This window comes from Carlito syrichta, unplaced genomic scaffold (assembly GCF_000164805.1).
Source record: "Carlito syrichta isolate Samal-C Ts95f unplaced genomic scaffold, Tarsius_syrichta-2.0.1 Scaffold305641, whole genome shotgun sequence".
Lineage (NCBI taxonomy): Eukaryota > Metazoa > Chordata > Mammalia > Primates > Tarsiidae > Carlito > Carlito syrichta.
Genome location: NW_007249737.1, coordinates 287,090 through 308,612, shown reverse-complemented (window position 1 = coordinate 308,612; position 21,523 = coordinate 287,090). Strand labels below are relative to the sequence as shown.

Here is a 21,523-nt window from a genome sequence, read left to right as displayed (position 1 = left end):
CCTTTATCTTCAGGTAAAGAAAAAAGTCACTGGGAGCCAGATCAAGTGAGTAGGGAGGGTGTTCCAGAACAGTTATTTGTTTACTGGCTGAAAACTTCCTCATAGACAGTGATGTGTGAGGTAGTGCATAGTGGCGATGCAAAAGTTCCTCTGGGACCATTTTTGCACACACCTTTCTCATGCCAAGATTTTCAGTTAAGATTTTCCTGATTGTTTCTCTCTCAATGTTTATTTGGTCTGCTATGCTTCTCACAGTAAGCTGATGATTTTGATGCATAATTCAATAAATTTTTGCAATGTTTTATCAGTTCTGTTCGTTACTGGCTGTCTTCGCCCTTCTTCATCAGTGAAGCTTTTTCTTCCCACAGAAAAACGTTTAATTCATTTGTACACTGCCATTTTCTTCATGCATTATCCCCCATAAACTTGGACTAACATGTTCCTGATTTCACTTCCATTCTTGCCAAGTTTAACAAGAAATGTAATGTTTGTTGGTTGCTCTAATTCAAGCTTTGACAGTCTCAAGATGGCCCGCAAAAACATACAATAATGAACACCACTCAGCAAGATACTGTCACACATCAACACGAACACAGCTGTGAGACACTGATATATCAAGGCTATGAAACCTTACCAAGTTGTTTGTACAGTGCTGCCAACATAAGCACATGGTGGCAAGTTCATGAAATTAATTGTCAAACTCCATATTAACATGGAAACAACTCAGTACTAAATGGATGTATTTGTTGTATGAATATAGAGTTGTGCTATATTCTGATGCTGCTATATTATTTAAACCTACACGAATAAAGCCATGGTCCTATAAGAGACAGAGGTCATTCCCAGTGCCAAGTGTTATGGTAGCATCTATCATCTGGATAAAGACCAGGAGCAAGAAGCAGGGAGGACCCACGAAAATGCATTTTGCCCCAAGTGCAGGGTAATATTCATGAACTAGATTATATAATATACGCTGATATGTTTTCTCATTTGTTATCTAAAATTTAGGCCAGGTAAAGTGGCTCACGCCTATAATCCCAGCATTTGGGAAGGCTAAGGTGGGGGATTGCTTGAACCCAGGAGTTCAAGACCAGTTCGGCAGCACAGAAAGACCTCATCTCTACAAAATACCAAAAAAATTAGTTGGACACAGAGGCACACATCTGTAGTCTGAGCTACTTGGGAGACTGAGGCAGAAGGATCGCCTGAGCCAGGAGGTCAAGGTTGCAGTGAGCCATGATCATGCCACTGCATTTCAGCCTGAGTGACAGAGTGAGACCCTGACTCAAAAAAAAAAATGTAATAGTAGAAAACAAGCACATCTAATCCTATTATTTCCTAAGAGTCTGTAGACCAGACATCATTTCAATAAAGTTTTTATTAATCTAAAATTACATTTCATTAATATAAAAATTGTTTAACTCATAAAGGTTTAAGCCAAAACAAGATTAAACATACTAAAAAAATTATTTTAATGAACTATCTAAAAAATACCAAAAGGCCGGGCTCGGTGGCTCAGCCTGTAATCCCATACTTTGGGAGGCTGAGGTGAGTGGATTGCCTGAGCCCGCGGGTTCGAGACCCGCCTGGGCAGCGAGACCTCATCTCTACAATAAATCAAAAAATCAGCTGGGTGTGGTGGCACATGCCTGTAATTCCAGCTACTCAGAAGGCTGAGGCGGAAGGATCGCCGGAGCCCAGCAGGCCGAGGCTGCGGTGGCCGGGAGCGGCCACTGCACTCCAGTCTGGGTCGACAGAGTGAGACTCCAACTCAAAAAAAAACAAAAAAAACCCCCAAAAGATTACCATTGCAAGTTACCTGTTGAGAGCAGGATGACCCTGACTCCTTGAGTAAATTACAGGGAACCCTTAGGAAAATTCATACATGGGGAAAAGTAATTCACCAAGGTTCATGAAAAAAGCAGGTATGAAGCAAGTTCCCATCTGACTAAATTTTCAAAACTGTCAGACTTATTCAGATCCAACCATCTTAAAGTGGCAAAATCTGGGGCCCAAGAGTGGGGTATATACATATTTACTCAAAACACAAAATATCTCTGTAAGAAAAGTAGAACTGGGTGCTTGATCAAACCTGTAACTTAGAAAGAAGAAGAAATGCAAAAAGCTCAAAATTTTTACTTCATAAAAATTTAAACTTATGGGCAAGGCACAGTAGCTCATGCCTGTAATCTCAGAGCTCTGACTTCTTGTGGCCAGGAGTTCAAGACCAGCCTGGACAACAAAGAAGATCCTGTCTCCACAATTTTTTTTTTAATTAGTTGGGTGTGGTGTTTCATACCTGCAGTCCTTGCTACTCAGGAGGCTGAGGTGGGAAGGTTCACCTGAGCCCAGGAGTTACACTTGAGCCCAAGATTACAGTGAGCTATGATTGAGCCACTACATTCCAGCTTGGGTGAAAGAACAAGACCCTGTCTCAGAAAGAAAAAGAGGGAAGGGGTGGGGGGCGGAGAGAGGAGAGGAGGAGCGGAGAGAGGAGAGGAGGAGAGAGGAGACCATGGGAAACCAGGGAAGGGCATGCCACAGTACTCCAGCCTGGAAAACAGAGTGAGAACTCAACTCAAAAAGCGAACATATATCAATTTGGTTGAATCTCACAATTATAACACTGGAAGTAAAAACATGTCCAACAGCAGCTCTTTCAGCATAAGTTTAATATATACCTATCTTAAAATATAAAATAAATTGTCCTAACTTATAAAAACCAATTTACCTTCAAGGAAATTAATATCAAGATCTCAAATCTTTATCTCCAATCAAGATCTCTCTCAGAGTTTTAGGCTGCCTAAGAAATATCTCTACCTGAATGGACCATGAGTAACTATAAATGGGTATTATCTTCACCCCCAGGAAGATAATGTTCTTCTCTTCTCTCTCAGTGAGCAGCAGCAACACCATTTACGCGTTGCTCAATATGTAAATCCAGACATCATCCTGGACTCCTTCTTCCTCATGCCCCATATCCAAGCAATCACAATGTCCTATCTATCACTCTACCTCCTAAATACTTTGATGGTATTCCACTTCTATCTCCACTAACTACCAAAAGCAGACTATCATTTCTTCTCACCTTGATTGCAGCAACCGCCTTCTAAAGAACCCTCCTGCCCCCAATTAAGTTAATTACACCAACACATTGCAATTTAACAAGCATAGTTTTGATCAAGAAACTGTTATCTGCGACTTAACATTTTTCGATGGCGCTCCACCTTAACCTCAGGTTAAAGTCCTTAATGTGACTCTAAAGGTCCATGATCCGGCCCTTATTTAATATGCTTCCATCCTTCCCATTCTACACTCTGTCTTGCATTTGGGCCTTTGAACTTGCACTTATCTCTGCCAGAAACTCTCTTCTCCTTAAAGTTCTCTTCACCTTGGTAATTTCCAATTTGTCTTTCACCTGTCAATTTAAATATTCCTTAAATATTCCTGAAGCCTTCCTTGCCTATGCAAGACAGAGATCTTTCTTATCTGCTCCCACAGTTCCCAGGACTGACTTCAATTGTACAACACTGTAATTTAAGTGTTCATTTGCTTTTCAATAATCCCTGGTAGACAAGCTACATGAGAGCAGGGATTGAGTCTTGTTCACCACTAAAACCCCTAAAACTCCAAAACCTAACTCACAGGTTGGACGATCTTCAAAAAGCAAAAACTGTCTCTCCCCTTCCCTCCCCCCTCCCTCCCGCTATCTCACTAATTTTCTAGACAAAGTCTCATTCTCCAGACTGAAGTGCAGTGGCACAATCATAGCTCACTGCAACCTCAAAATCCTGGACACAAGCAATCTTCTTGCCTCAACCTCCCAAGTAGCTTAGGACCATAGGCACACACCATTATGCCTGGCTTTTTTTTTTTTTTTTTAGAGATAATGTTGCCCAGGCTGATATTGAACTCCTGGCCTCAAGCAATCCAAAGCACTGGGATTACAGGCATGAGCTACCACACCCGGCCTAGAAATCTCTATTTCTATCCATATGTACCTTCAAGATTGTTTCTGCCAGGTGCAGTGGCTCATGCCTGTAATCCCAGCACTTTGAGAAGCCAAGACAAGAGGATCGCTTGAGCCCAGGAGTTTGAGACCAGCATAGGCAAACACAGTGAGACCTAATCTCTACAAAAAAATCAAAAAATTAGCTGGACATGGTAGCACACATCTATAGTCCCAGCCACTCAGGAGACTGATTTATGAGTATCACCTGCGCCCAGGAAGTCAAGGCTGTGGTGAGTCATGAGCGTGGCGCTGCACTACAGCCTGTGCAACAGTGAGACTCTAACTCAAAAACAAAACAAAACATTAATTCCCATAAAAGTATTTTGTAAGGTGCAACACTTCCTAAATATTATGTATATGGTGTTATTCAAAATATTGAGATGCCATTTGATAATATGGAAATACTCACAAGAGATTGTTTGCTATTCTACTTCTCTTTTTTCCATTGCCCGTTTATGACATTAGCTCATTTTCTACTGAGGTAGTTTTTCAATTAAAAAACCTTTCGCTGCTTTATTGAGATATAATTCAAATATCATACCCACTAAAAGCATACAATTCAGTAGTTTTTAATATAGTCACAGAGTTGTACACCCATCACCACAATCTAATTTTAGAGCATCTCACCATCCCAAAAGGAAACCTCATACCCATTAGCAGTCATTTCCCACTCCCCTTTCCCTGCTCCTAGCCCTAGGCAACCATAAATCAGTGTTCTGTGTGGATAGATTGGCCTATTCTCCTCAACCTTTCATTTAACTGGATTTGCAAGGTATTTTTCAAAGCTCTCTAAATATAAAGGATTTGAAACTTCTTTCACATTTTTCCAAATATTTTCCCATTTTTCACTTATTAGGGAGGAGTGGTTTTTTTTTTAAGACTAGTCAAGTGCAGTAGTAAGAAGAGGGGAAAGAATGGAACAGTTTAATCTGTAACTGTCAACAATCAATTGAGATAACTCTCTACCTTCAGACCAGTCAGGGGAGGGGTAATATTTTTATACAGCAAAATCTATTTCAAGGCTTTGTCTTGGATGTATGCTTAGAAAGACTGTCCTGATCCCAATGCAGCATATATTCTCATGTTTATTTTCCAATAGTACAGCCACAGCTCAATTTTAATATCAAAATAATTACTCCACCTCAACCTAATTTTAAAGAAATATATATATCCAACCAAGCATTATTCATCAACAAACTAGCCTTTTCCCTTTGATTTGAAATGGTAACTTTATCATTCTCTAAAGCCATATACATTTGGGTCTATATCTGGATTTTGAAAAATTCTGCTCTTTCATCTGTCTGTTCTAGGATCAATCTTTACATTTCAACAAATACACTCCAAAATCTGATAGGGGACATTGTCCTTACTATTCTTACTTTTCAAAATTTTCTTGGCTACTCTCACACATGTATTCTTTTACATAAACTTTAGAACACTGACTGACATAACATTTAAATTTATAAATTAACTTAGGAAGATTTCAGACTTTTGCAATGTTGAGTCTTTCTGTAAAAGGTACAATTCCTCAGTCACATTTTCCCCTCTGTCATCAATTTAAGTTTAACAGTTGTTTTATGAAGTTCCACATATTTTAGGTTAACTTCATTTCTATTCATTTTTTTATATTTCGTTAGTATTTAAATAAAATTTTATCCATTTTCTTTTTTTTTTTTTGAGTTGGAGACTCACTCTGTCACCCAGGCAGGAGTGTAGTGGCACGGTCACGGCCACCCTATCATCGACCTGCTGGGCTCAGGCAATCCTTCCACCTCAGCCTTCCAAGTAGCCAGAACTACAGGTGCGCACGACCACACCTGGCTAATTTTTTTATTGATTTGTTGTAAAGATAAGGTTCGCCAAATTGCCCAGGCTGTTCTCAAACCCTTGGGCTCAGGCAATCCCCTCAACTCAGCCTCCCAAAGTGCTGGTATTACAGGCTTTGAACCACTGCGCCCGGCCCATTTTTAAAAATCTACTTATTGGCATACAGTAAGGTTACTAATTTTAATATATAAACATGTTCAAAGGCCTTTTTTATTTTATTAATTTTCATTATATATGCCTCATACTTAATATAAATATTTTAAGGAATGAGATCAGAAAATATACCCACCTCTGACCATACTCAACAAGCTAAGTTTTCCAAGGAAGACAGGAGACAGTTCCAAATAAACAGTACAATGAATTACACAGCCATGAAGTGGGGTAAAGAGGACCATGGATAGAAAATAGAAGGAAAATAACTTTGTCTATCTGACATTTAAAAAGTGACTTACTACTTAACTCTGGAATATTGAATTTGTCTTACAACCTGGTGTATATTTGTTTAAAAAAAAAAAAACTGGCATGCCACAAAAACATATCATTGTTTAAGAGGAATCTCACTAAATCTAGAATAAATTATGATAGATTATGAAAATATATTCAGTGGTGAGCCATCTAGAATGATTTTTGTGTTACACAGTTAATTTGGAGGTAAAGAAGATAACTATATTGTAACATTGCTTTTCCTTCTTTTAGGCATTTGGATACTCTTTCAGAGACTCATGATCAAAATAAATGACTTGTCAATTATGTTAATCATAGTAAGTTTTATCATACTAATGGTTTCCCTGTAATTAAGACTGTTAAAGGCTGAATAGTACTAGTGCAGGAAGTGCACTACTTCCTACTGTTTTTCTTCCTGTTTCTCTCTGATATTATATGTCTTAAGTGTTTCACTCAGTAGGCAGAGTCAGGTCTCTGTCATAGGAACTTTCATGAGAACACAGTAACTCATCTCAACACAGGCAATAACCCCAAAACTCCTTTTCTCTTTATTATTAAAGTTATATTTTTGTTGCCCATATAGTTAAAAAGGAACATTAAAAAAGTATATACACAAATTAAGCAGTTAACCTGGAGTTCATGTAAGCTTCTTGGTACGATGATGCTTTCTGACCAATATACTTTTGAAAATTCCCCCACTACATGACAGAAAGCAAAAAATATAAAGTATCTAATAAACGAGACTTAATGAATTTAATCTCCTTTCTGTGTTACCTATCCCAGCAATAACACACTAATTATTAGGAGTGGAAGAGGGGATGTGTGTATGACACTCCTCAGTAGAAAGCAAATCTTAAAATTTCTAACACAGAGATAACAGAATAGAGTTGATATATTTATTCTGTGTTCTAATCCTGTCATTAATTTACTATGTCATATTGGCCCAGTCACTTTACAACTGACTTATTTATTATTTATGAAACTCCAAATAATATCACCTACCCTACTTCTCTCAAAGAAGTTTTTAGAATCCTAAAATATCTGAGCAGGGAGATGCCATGTGGCGGGGGGAGAAACATTTTACCTCTTCCATTTTAAAAACAGAGAAAACCAGTCAATTCCACTCAAGTACTTGACCTGCTGGGCTCCAGCGATCTTTCCGCCTCAGCCTTCCAAGTAGCTGGAACTACAGGCGTGCGCTACCACGCCCGGCTATTTTTTGATTATTGTAGAGATGAGATCTCGCCAAGTTGCCCAGGCGGGCCTCGAACCCGCGGGCTCAGGCAATCCACTCACCTCAGCCTCCCAAAGGCGCGAGATTACAGGCTGAGCCACCAAGCCTGGCTAACAAAAACATTTCTAATCAAAATCAGTGAAATCCAACAAAAGCTAAGCTCAGACGGGAATTTATACTCTTAAAGGCTTTCACTGAATGATAAACAAAAGAGCACAAATGAACTCAGAAAGTTAGATTTACTTCGTTTTCTAAGACAAGTAAAAAGAGAATTATGAAAAGTAGAAATATAAACTCAAGAACTGGTTTGAATGGGTATATAAAAATAAATCTTCTAAGACAGAATATTAACAAAATTAAAGATGAGAGAAAGTATCACTTCACAAAACTTAGAATGAAAACAAAAAATCCACAATATTTTACATGACTCTATATTGTACAAATTTGAAAGCCTGAGTGAAATAGACAATACATTAGTATCTAAGGCTCCCATTATACACTGCCACAAAGTGGGTAGCTTAAAACAACAGAAATGTATTACATATCAGTTCTAGAGAACAAACATCTGAAATAAAGATGTTGACAAGGCCATATTTCCTCTGAGAACCATAGGAGCTGGATGTGGTGGTTCATGCCTGTAGTCCCAGCTTCTCAGGAGGATGAAGCAGAAGTATCACTTAAGCCCAAGTGTTCCAGACCTGCCTGGCCAACATAGCACCTGTAGGTAGGAAAGGAAAGGAGAAAAAAAAGAAAAAAGAAAGGAAAGGAATCCCAGCACTCAGGGGGACTAACTGGGGGGGATTACTTGAGGCCAGGAGTTCAAGACCAGCTTGGGCAACATAGCAATACCCTGTCTCTATAAAAAAGAAAAAGAAAAAGGGCAATTTCATTAAGATAACACATGCACAGAAAAGAAACAAAGTGCTAATATTTAATTGGACTGATCGCCCTACATTTTCTTCTTTATTGAAGAAAAATTTAGCAACATCGTCTATTTTTTTTTTTTTTTTTTTTGAGTTGGAGTCTCACTCTGGCGCCCAGACTGGACTACAGTGACCGCTCCCGGCCACCGCAGCCTCGACCTGTTGGGCTCCGGCAATCTTTCCGCCTCAGCCTTCCAAGTAGCTGGAACTACAGGCGCGCATTACCCCACTGGCTAATTTTGATTTATTGTAGAGATGAGGTCTCGCCAAGTTGCCCAGGCGGGTCTCAAACCCGCGGGCTCAGGCAATCCACTCCCCTCAGCCTTCCCCAGCTCATCTAAAATTTTAAGTGTATATCCTCTTTGAACCAAATTAGTGTAACTCTTTTAGGTATCTATGCTACAAATACAACAAGGCAAATAACCAGGAGTACAGCAGAAAACTCATGGAAAAAATAAACTAAAATTTTAAAAGCCATCAGGGGATTGGTCAGTCAAATTACAGAACAGCCATTCAATGATAAGTATAAAGCCATTTAAAACAGTATGGTGTAGCCAGGCTCGGTGGCTCAGCCTGTAATCCCGCGCCTTTGGGAGGCTGAGGTGAGTGGATTGCCTGAGCCCGCGGGTTCGAGACCCGCCTGGGAAGGCGAGACCTCATCTCTACAATAAATCAAAAAATCAGCCGGGACCTCATCTCTACAATAAATCAAAAAATCAGCCGAGCGTGGTAGTGCACGCCTGTAATTCCGGCTACTCGGAAGGCTGAGGCAGAAGGATTGCAGGAACCCAGCAGGTCGAGGCTGCAGTGGCCGAGAGTGGCCACTGCACTCCCGTCTGGACAGAGTGAGACTCCAACTCAAAAAAATAAAATAAAATAAAATAAAACAGTATGGTGCATCTATATGTACTAACAAAGAAAGATGACCATTTAATTTTTAAGTGAAGAAAAGCAAAGTGCAGAAAACTAAATATAATCTGATCCCACTCATATAAGAAAAATGTGTATGTTAGCATCTGAAATCATAAACACTAAATTGTTACCACTTAGAATTTATTTTGATTGTATTTTATTACTTTTCTAACTAATATAAATTGTTTTTAAAATCTTTTACAAAAAAATTTACAAGAAAAAAATAAAGCTTCACACTTTTTTTTTAAGACAAAAGAAAGAGCAGAGCATGGCAAATTAAAGTTATATATATAAATGTCTGAAATGATCACTATGGCAATGTTTAGGTGACATAAAAGACGATTTTATTGGCAAATGAAGATATCAAACATAGAGTAAATTATGATTATGATTATTATTTTAGATTAGAAAATATAGTTGATTTAGAAAGTAAATTGGAGAGAAAGAGAATGATAAAGGAGATTCACCTCCCCAAGGTAGGGGAGGTGGCCAAAGTCAGGAAACATGGCCCAGCCATAGCTCAAAGGGCACACGACCACACCATAGCTTAGCAAGGCAATGGTCAACAGAGAGTAAATTACCCAAGTTCATCTAAAAGGCAATATAAAGATAGTGAGAATTTTTGTATATAAAAGTAAAAATGAGTCAGGTGCTGTAGTTCATGCCTGTAACCCCAACACTATGGGAGGCCATGGCAGGTAGATCTCTTTAGGCCTACAGTTCAAGACCAGTCAGGACAACATAGCAAGAGACTCCATCTCTACAAAAAAAATTTTTTTTTAATCAACCAGGTATGGTGGCACACCCCTGTAATCCTAGCTACTCTGGAGGCTGAGGCAGGAGGACTGCTTGAGCCCAGTAGGTCAAGACTGCAATGAGCCAGGATTGCACCATTGCACTCCAGCTTGGGTGACAGATTGAGAACCTGTCTCTAAAAGAAAAAAAAGGTAAAAATGATTAAATTAGTATCTTAGGAAGATTACTGTTAATACAATATAACAACAGACAGTGTTGGGTTGGACAAAGAACGGGCCACTTCAAGACAGGCTATGATGAGGCTGTCTACAGTGGGGTGGTTACTGAGTTCAGTTTAAGTTGTGACACAATAATTTTGTTATCAATAACTAGAATACAAATGTTATCACATCACTTACCTGCTAAAAATATTTTAATGGCTATCCAACGAAATTTTGAAAGACAGCTATCCTACAGTGATGAAATAAGAAATAGAATTACAGATAGCCAATGGGAAACTATGCTTTGCTTTTAACCAATAGGTTAAAAAGAGAAGGAAAGGGATGGGCATGGTGGTTCACACCTGTAATCCCAGCACTTTGGGAGGCCAAGGTGAAAGGTCTGCCTGAGCCCATGGATTCGAGACCAGCCTGGGCAACTTGGCGAGACCTCATCTCTACAATAAATCAAAAAGTTAGTAGGGTGTGGTGGCACATGCCTGCAGTTCCAGCTACTTGGAAGGCTGAGGCAGAAGGATCACCTGAGCCCAGCAGGTCTAGGCTGCGGTAGCCATAAGCGTGCCACTGCACTTCAGCCTGGGCAAGAGTGAGACTCCAACTCAAAAAAAAAAAAAGAGAGAGAGAGGAAAAGGACTAAAAAGCACTGTGCTTTACTATCATCTGTTTACAAATGTTAAAGAAGAATTCTAAGACTTTTAGAGCAGTGGTCATTAAACAAAGCTTAACATCAGAATTACCTAAAAAGCTTTTTGAAAGTATTTTTGCCTTGTCCTATTCACCCTCCAAAAGTTCTGACTCAGTAGGTATGGGGCAGAGTCTTAATAAAGGTATTTTGGAAAAAGCTCTCTAAGTGCTCTGACGTGTACCTCTGGTTAAAAATTGCCTATCTGTGGGGAAGGGGTTGGGATTTAGAAATTGCCTATGGGGTACAATGTTCACTATCTGGGGAATGGGTCACCTAAGACCCAATTCTCACCACTATACAATATGTCCATATAACGAACACACATAGGTACCCCCTGGATCTAAAATAAAGATGAAACAAAATCATCTATTTGAGCTAGATGTGGTGGCTCACACCTGTAATTCCAGCACTCTGGCAGGCTGAGGCAAGAGAATTGCTTGAGCCCAGGAGTCTAAGACCCTTCTGGGCAACATGGGACATCGACTCTACAAAAAAAATTTTTAAATTAGCCAGGCATGATGGTGCATGCCTGTAGTCCCAGCTACTCAGGAGGCTGAGGCAGAAAGATCATCTGAGCCCAGGAGCCCGAGGCTTTGGTGATCCGTGAGCATGCCACTGCATTACAGCCTGGGCAACAGAGTAAGACCCCAAACTCAAAAAAAAATTTTTTTTTGCCTATTTGCATGGATGACTTCTCAAATGATCAATTAAACATTATCAGGTGTAGTGGCTCACACCTGTAATCCCAACACTTTTGGGAAACTGAGGTGGGAGGATTGATTGAGCCCAGGAGCTCAAGAAAAGCCTAAGCAACACAGCTAGACCTTGTCTCTACAAAAAAATAAAAAAATTAGCTGGGCATGGTGGCACATGCCTGTAGTCCCAGCTACTCGAGAGGATGAGGTGGGAGGAATGCTTGAGCCCAGGAGGTCAAGGATACAGTGAGCCGTGATTGTACCACTGCACTCCAGCCTGGGTGATGGCGTAAGACTCCAACTCAAAATAAATAAATAAATAAAATTAACAAGAGAAAATAAAACATTCATAATATAAAGGACAAAGGTCTTGACATCAGGTCAACTGTTATCTTTCATAGGATCAAACTCCACCTTTATAACATTGTCATACTTGTACTTCAATGACTTACAAGCACTGTGACCAGGATACAGCTGCTGGATTCAAATGAAAAGAGATGCCATTGTTTATATCTGTTGGAATCATAGGAAAGCAGTACTGGTAATGCATTAGTGCTGTAGTCATAGGAAAGATTACACACTACTTACACAATAGCTGACTGATAAGCAAGAAATCTAATCTACAATAGTTGCTGTACAACTATGAGTAGTGGTTTGAATTAAACAGTTTTGTAATATGTACAGAATTTTCCTATTGTCATAGCTAGCTTTCTGCCATATTTAAGGTTGTAATTTTTAAATAAACACTGTAAGAGCAACATTATTTCTTAATACTTTAAAATGCTAGGTTCTTTTTAAGACAGTCAGAGACACATACTCAACTATTTTTGCTAAGAATTATTTTCCTAACCAAATATTTTAAAATAAGTTCCTTTGGTAAATACATCTTGACACTGTTATATAAAGAATTCCTCTGGAAAGTAACAGAAGTTTTAGGTACCAGACAACTTTCACAAACAAGTTAACCTTCCAATTGAGAGACAGTGTGTGGGTGTGTGTGGGTGTGTGTGTGTGTGTGTGTGTGTGTGTGTGTGTGTGTGTGTCAAAAAACGAGGTGTCAGTGGTTGTCTTATTTAACCTCTTAGAAAATGAATCAGACACAAAAACAGAGAAGTGTATAATGCACTTTCATATACCCATATAAGTTCACTGATTAGCAAAATGTTGCCATTCTTGTTTCATATAGTCCTGACCTTTTTTTGCTAATGTACTTTAAAACAAAGCCCAGATGCTGTATTATTTTACTCATCTTTAACAGAAAAGGATTTTTAAACAGAACTTATTTATCATTATCATGTGTAATAATAACAAAAATTCCTTAATATCACATACCCATTTCATGACTGACTTTCCCTATCATCTCTGAATGTATTTTTTAGTTTTGTTCAAGACTGTAACTTTTTGTTCCAAATCATTATGCACTAAAATATTTTGCCTGAAAAGTAAATTATATACATACTATGCAAACTTGAACATGTCACTTCTCTCAAAGAGCTTCCCACACATTATGTTTTCTATGATGGTCTCCCAAAATCCTTAAAATGACATACAATATCTTGCATGATTTGCCCTTTACTTAAATCAGAACCTCAGATATGACTTAGATCTCTCCAAGCTTAATTTATATATTTTTAAATATTTTTATAGAGACAGGGTCTCACTCTGTCATCCATGCTTGTCTCTAACACTTGGCTCTCCTGAATCAGCTTCTCAAAGTGCTGGGATTACAGGTGTGAGGCACTTACTGCATCTGGCCCAAAATTTTCTTAATTTTAAAATCACCCCAATGAAAGATAATGGGTTAAAAGAATCAAGACTGTACAGCTGCCTAAAAGTAATAAAAAAGCAGCCCACTGAATAACCCTTGCCTGAATACTGAATCAAAATTTTTAAAACTACCTATAAAAGACATAATTGAACCAGGCTCAGTGGCTCAGCCTGTAGTCCCAGCACTTTGGAAGGCCAAGGCGAGATGATTGCCTGAGACCATGGGTTCAAGACTAGCCTGGGCAACTTGGCGAGATCACGTCTCTACAATAAATCAAAAATTAGCCAGGCATAGTATCGCATGCCTGTAGTTCCGACTACTTGGAAGGCTGAGGCAGAAGGATCGCCGGAGACCAGCAGATCAATGCTGCGGTGGCCATGAACATGCCACTGCCCTCCAGCCTGGGAAACAGAGTGAGACTCCAACTCAAAAAAAAAAAAAGGCATAATTGGCACAACTAGGAACATGTCATTACTATTAGTGTTATAAATGTAATTATGTAGAAGAATGTCCTTATTATTAGGAGATGGATATTAAACTTTCAAATGATTCAGAAAAAAAGTACATGTGTATATACCTCTGTAGACATGTGTAAAAGATAGATAGAGCAAATTTGCCCAAATAGAAACAACTGGTAAATCCAGATAAGAGCTAGATAGGTATTACTTGTACAATCCTTTCAACTCTGTCCTAAATCTGAACATCTTTAAAATAAAAAGCTGTGGGGAGAAAAAGGGGTAGAAATCTACTAATATGTTGACTTTCTTTACTGATAGCATGGACTGTTGTAAACAAAACTTTAAAATAATGGTCCAAAAGCATTCTCTCAATTCCCAGAAATAAAATATGTTAACAGTCTTTCCAGACTTTTTTTTTTTTTTTTTTGGTCAGAGTCTCACTCCATCACCTAGGCTGGAGTGCAGTGGTATGATCACAGCTACCACAGCCTCAACCTGCTGAGCTCAGGTGATCCTCCCACCTCAGCCTTCCAAGTAACTGGGACTATAGGTGTGCACCACCATGCCCAGCTAATTGTTTATTATAGACATAAGGTCTCACCATGTTGCCCAGGCTGGTTTCGAACTCCTGCACTCAGGTTAACCTTTCACCTCAGCCTCCCAAAGTGCTGGGATTACAGGCATGCACCACCATGCCTGGCCCAGACTTTTTAATACATTATCCCTTTTGACAGATGCAGTGTCATATTACACATCCTAATTATATTCTATAACCTATATTTTCTTTCTCTTATATCATGGACATCATTCATATAAACTGAAAGGCAGAAGAGTACAGTGGTTTAGAGAAAGAATTAGCAAACTTTCTATAGACCAGATAGTAAATGCAGGTTCCCGTTCCAACTACTCAACTCCGCTATTGTAGCAAAAAAGCAGCCACAGACAATATGTAAATTAATAAGCATGACTGTGTTCCAATAATACTTTGTGGACACTGAAATTTGATATAATTCTCATGTGTCACGAAATTACTTGCTTGTTTTTTTAACTTTTAGTAATGTAAAAACCTAGCTCACAAGTAAAAATGGAGACATACTTTACAAGGACCAGTGGGGAAAAAAGTAGTCTCTTGTTTAAAAAATATTAAGAATTTCAAAATAGTGACAGCAGAGCATTAAACTAAGTACAGGGCCCTTCTCAGAGTGGATTCCTGTGCAGCTCCACAAGTTGCACACTCATGAATCATGCAGGCCACAGTCTGTCAACTCCTGGCTTAGATCCTTAAGATAGTTCAAGATTCAGGGCCATGTTGACAGAGTTCAAATCCCTCCCTCACCACTTAACTAGTTGTGTGTCTCCTTGTGCGCCCTAGTTTCCTCATCCCAAAATGGGTGTAATAAAAGTATATACCTCACAGGGTTGTGAGAAATACATGACCTAATATATACAAAGTACTGAGAATGTTCCTTGTGGCTGGGCACAGTGGCTCACACCTACAATTCTAGCACTTAGAAGGCCAAGGCAGGAGGATCACTTGAGTCAAGGAGTTTGAAACCAGCCTGAACAGCATAGTGAGACTCTATCTCTACAAAAAAAAATTTTTTAAACTAGCTGGGTGTGATAGCGCACACCTGTAGTCCAGCTACTCAGGAGGCTGAGATGGGAGGATTACCTGAGGCCAGGAGTTCAATGCTACAGTGAACCATGATGGTGCCACTGCACTCCAGCCTGGGTGACAGAGCAAAACCCTAATTTAAAAAAAAAAGATCTAGTATACATTAAGCACTTTACACACATTAGCTATCATCATGTTTTAATAACTAAACAGTATTCTACTTAGCCAATATACATTATTTTGCACTTTTCCTATGCTCTAATAAGTATTCTTGTGCATATAACTTCGCACGTTTGTCCTATTATTCCTCAAAAGATATTTCTAGATGTAAAAATGATGAATCAATATATGTATTTCACCTTTCCAACTTGGGCCCGGCAGAATGGTGCCTGCACAGAAGGATGGCAAGAACAGTGGCCGTTCTGCCATCAACGAGGGTGACCCAAGAATACACCATCAACATTCACAAATGCCTCCATGGAGTGGGTTTCAAGAAGTGTTCCGCTCGGGTACCCAAAAAAATCCAAAAATTTGCCATGAAGGAGATGGGAACTCCAGAAGTACGCATCGACACCAGTCTCAACAAGGCTGTCTGGGCCAAAGGAATAAGGAAAGTCCCATATTGTAACCACATGTAGCTGTCCAGAAAACATAATGAGGATGAAGACTCCCCAAACAAGCTTTACACTTTGGTCACCTATGTACCTGTTACCACTTCAAAAAATCTACAGTCAGTCAATATGGATGAGAACTAATCGCTGATTGTCAAATAAAGTTATAAAACCACACACAAAAAAGGTATTTCTTGCTGGCTGTATATGCCTTTTGTCCTAGCTACCTGGGAGGCTGACACAGGAGAGGCTCTAGAGTCCAGGAGTTTGAGGCCACCAAGAACTATGATCGCATCTGTGAACAGTCACCGCACTGCAGCCTGGATAATATAGCAAGATTCCATCTCAATCAATCAATCAATAAAATCCTGGGATATTTTATTACTTTGACCTTTAAAAAAGCCCTGCCAAACCAAATTCTTTCCAACAGTATGAAGACTGTTTCCCTATATCTTTCTCAGCACTAGGAACTCTTCAAAATCATCAGCACTTTTTCAGACACTGGGTCTCATTTTATTGCCCAGACTGAAGCATAGCAGCACAATCATAGCTCACTGTAACCTCGAACTACTGGGTTCAAGAGATCCTCCCTCCTCAACCTCCCAAGTAGTTAAAACCACATAGAGGCATGCGTCATCATGTCTGGCTAATTCTCTTTCTCTGTCTCTTTTTTTATATAGACAGGAGGTTTTTGCTATGTTGCCCAGGCTGGTCCTGAACTCCTGGCCTCAAGCACTCCTCCCACCTCTGCCTCCCAAAGTGCTGAGATTACAAGTGTGAGCCATCATGCTCAGTTTAAAATTGTCAACTTGATAGACAAAAATAGCTTGCTTTGGTTTTAGTTTTAAATATGCAGTCTTATTGAATCTTAATAATTTTTCTCATCATGATTTCCAAGACACTTTTGGACATAATGTGTAGCAGATTCTATTTTCCAAAAATGGCCACACATGGTAATCTGCAACATGACCCTGACACTCCCCATTTAAGATGTGGAGTCTATTTCTCTACCCCCTCAGAATCTGGAAGACCATTCTAACAGAATACGAGAAAACTGAAACTGTGGCATTATAGGCATAGCCTTCAACTTCCTGTCTCTCAGCTGCTATATAGGTGCAACTACCCTAACATTACCATGCTGTCAGAACACGAAAAGGACCTGAATGAGATGCCATGTGACGAGCTGACAAAGACAAAGAGGGCCTGGTTGTCAGACATGTGAATAAAGAAGCCATGCTGGAAGTGGATCTTCCAGCCTCAGTCACCCAAGTTGAGGTTATGGATCAGTTACGGAAGGATCAGAGATGAACCTCTAGCCAAGTTCTTTCCAGACTCCTGTTCCATGAAACATAGACAAAATAAAATGGTTAAGTTAATAAATGTTAGGATGGTTTGTTAAACAACAATAGCTAATCAAAAATGATATAAAGCAAACACTGATTTTTTTAGGATTACAGATCTCCAAGTTGGTGTGTACTTCAAATGTCACCATAGAAAAACACACTTATTCCAATGATTTTAGTACTGCTAAAAGCATTTTAGGAGTAACCATTTAAAAATCCCTCAAGGAGCCTCAGTCACATTTTTTTGTCAAATACCTCATTCTGATTCAGGTGGTTCAGGAACAACAGAAAAAGACTATCTTAATTTTCCAGGTTGACAGTCAACTAAAAAATTTTTAAGAGTTAATCAAGGTAACAGGATATGAGAAGCTTTTTTTTCTATACAACTGCAATAAGCATTAACTATCTGAACAGTGCAGTTGTCAAAATGTTTGTAAAATTAAATATATTTCCTTAGAAACCCCATATATAAATATACTGGCAGCTTGGAAACAGATAGAGCTTAGAAACAGTCTCTCAAGAATTAAAACAACTACCTAAGAGGACCTAAAGATTTTGGTTTGATTGAATTACGATACTATAAAAGAAAATTTAAGTAAGATCTAACAGCCATCATATACTCCTTACAGTTTTCCGATTCATCAATCATACAATAACAGAAAAAAAATTCTAATATAAAAACTGTAGTACTTATGTGAAAATGACTATTTTAAGAAAGTAGTTTTGGGCAGTGAAAGCCTGTAGGCTATCTATTGTGTGCTAGAAATTGTGCTGAAGAGTGAAGGCATATGAAGACACTGATAGTCTCTACCGCAAAGAATTTACAATCTAAAAAGAAGTATAGGATGGGATCATATCTGTTTGTGAGGTAAATTACAAAAGGCTACACAGAAGTGACAATTCTACTTAGCTCCACTTGGATGTCTAATATATATATCTCAAACTTAACATGTAAAAAATAGAATCCTGAATTTTTTCCCAGTAATCTGTTCTTCCCTTGTCCCCCTCTTAGCAGCAAATAGTACCTCCATCCACCCAGTTGCTAAAGCCAAACACATCATATTTTTATTTTTCTCATTCCCTATAAATAATTCAATAGCAACTCTTGTTGATTCTACCACAAAAATTTTCTCGACTATCTCCCAGGTAATCTCTTGACTGGCCTAGCCTCTGGTAACTAGTTTCCTGTAATGGTCTCATATCTGGTCTCTCTGCATCCACTCTTCTCCCTTAAAATCCATTTTCTAAACAGTAGTTAAAATATTTTTAAAAACATAAACCTCACTAAAAACTTTCTAATCACCTCTTATTGCACTAATGATAACATTCAAAGACCTTACTATGGATGATTTCTGATGCCTAATATGACTTGTCTCTGATCTTATCTCAAACTTATTCCTACTTCAGGGCCTATAAGCCTCTCTGGGCTGTTACCACCAATCCCACCTCCCCCATTCACTTTCAACCCAAAGTGACCACGCTTTGTACTGCCAAACAGACAGACAAGCAAATCTCATAAGCCTCCTGACAGAGATGATAAAATACATCACCACCTATGAGTATCCTTGCCAAAAATGTTTACACTGAATCTGCCCTGAGGAAACAATCAGACAAATTCAAAATTTGGGACATTCTATAAGACAATTAGTCTACAGTCTTCAAAAAAGTTAGTATCACTGTTGGTGGGAGTGTAAACTAGTGCAACCTCTGTGGAAAGCAGTGTGGCAATTCCTAAAAGCTCTAAAAATCGACCTTCCATATGATCCTGCAATCCCACTACTGGGAATATACCCTGAAGAACTCAAATCACTCTATAGAAAAGATACCTGCAAACGTATGTTTATCGCAGCGCTGTTCACAATAGCAAGAACCTGGAAACAACCATGCTGCCCATCAAAAGAGGACTGGATTTAAAAAATGTGGTACATATACATGATGGAATACTATGCAGCCATAAAAAAGAACAAAATCATGAATTTCGCAGCAACCTGGATGGAACTAGAGTCTATAATACTGAGTGACCACTCACAGAAACAAAGATCCGAGTAGCACATGTTCTCACTCATATAATGGACCTTGAACATCCAATGTAATACTATAAGAAAATGACTGACAGTACTGGGAAACTATGGGGGGAGAGGAGGATAGGATTAACAGTAGCAAATATCTGTCTGGGGATGGGAAAACACCTCTTATCAACAGGGTGCCTGAATGAAACGTAATTGTACACCTAACCCTTAACTGTACCCCACAAAACCATAATAAAAATATTGATTAATTTAAAAAAAGTTAGTATCATAAGACTGTTAGTTATCAAATTATCAATCATCTAGAAAAGCAGGGTATTAACATGCTCAAATAAGACAAAGCAGAGATATGCCATAAAATCTTGATAAAACATACATGCAAACATGCTTTTGTCATAAAACTTTCCTAGCAATACTGAAAATGTATAATATACTATTAAATGAAAATAGCAAAGCTACCAAAAATTTGCACTATAAGAAGGTAATATGTAAACTAATGAACATATATTAGATCTTTAAAACTACAACCCAGTGTGACTTGAGACCTCTGCAGGTGCTGGGGTGGGGTGAATATATTTTGCATGTGGGACAGAGGTGAATCTTTGGGAGTCAGAGCATGAACTGTGGTATACAAAATAATGCCTCCTCCCAAGGATGTCAACATCCTAATCCCCTTAAACCTGTGACTGCCTTAGGTTACACGGGAAAGGGAATTAAGGCAGCAGTTGGAATTAAGGTTGCTATCAACTGACTCTGAGATTAGGAGATTATCCTAAAATTATCTAGGTGGGCCCAATGTTACCACAAGGGTCCTTATCAGTAAGAGAGAGAGACAGAAGGAGTGTCACAACCACTGCTAGCTTTTAAGATAGAAGGGGACCATGAGCCAAGGAATGTGCGCAGCCCTTCAAAACTAGAAAAGGCAAAACATAAAAATAAGGGAACTTTATTTTAACCCAGTGAGATTTTCATCGAAACTCTGACCTTCAGAACTATAAGATAATTTTGTGTTGTTTTAGGCTACTAATGGAGTAATTTGTAATAATAGGCAACTACAGTCATGAATCATTTAACAAAGGGGGTAACTTCTGAGAAATGCCTCATTAAGTGATTTCATCTTTGTACAGACATCACAGAGTATACTTACACAAACCCAGATGGTATAGGCTACTACACACCTAGGATAAATGGTATAGTCTATAGTTCCTAGGATACAAACCTGTACAGTGTATTACTGTACTGAATACCACTGTAGGCAACTGTAACACAATGGTATTTTGTATCTAAACATAATAAAGCTACAGTAAAAACACAGACCACAGTCATATGTGCAGTCCCTCAATGATCAAAATGTCAAAATATTGTTATACAGCACATGATTGTAATAAATCTCATCCTTTGACTAGACTAAGATGATAATCTGCTACTCTATCAAACTAACAAAGGAAGATCTTCCTCTTTGGAGGAGGATAGCATCATCTAGACCAGCTACAATTTTTTCCAAAAGACAGCAAGACCTCATCTCTTTAAAAAAAAAAAAAAAAAAAAGCTACAATAATTTTTAAAGGCCAAGAGATAGTAAAATAGGAAAGAGAAAATTATAGGATTCATTTTTAAAACTCAAAATTCCAGTGAAAAAGTAACAGAAAAAAAAGGGGAAGAAATCATCAAAGAAATAATACTAGATTTCCCAAAACTAAAAGACATTCATTTTTTAAATTGATAGAAAGGTGTCCAAGATAATGAACAAAAAAGATAATAATGAAGGTATATCATTATGAAATTTCAGGAATCCAGAAATAAAGACAGAATGTAAAAAACCTTTAAGGACAAAAAAGTGAATCAGGATATCAAAGCAGCACCATATATCAACACTGAAAACCAGAAAACAATGGGGCAAGTCCCTTCAAATACTAAGAGAAAATGGTTTCAATATTTCCAGATAAATAAAGTCTCAAAAAGGAAAAGAACAGAAAAGACAACAACATGAGTTTC

The 21,523-nt window shown here is 38.5% G+C and overlaps 1 protein-coding gene and 1 pseudogene across 1 annotated transcript in view; one reads left to right on the top strand and one right to left on the bottom strand.

Moving 5' to 3' along the window:
- The window catches only part of ACAP2 (ArfGAP with coiled-coil, ankyrin repeat and PH domains 2), a 140,732-nt gene that overhangs the window by 100,390 nt on the left and 18,819 nt on the right, over positions 1 to 21,523 (bottom strand). The window lies entirely within an intron of this gene.
- LOC110595972 lies at positions 15,912 to 16,302 on the top strand (annotated as a pseudogene).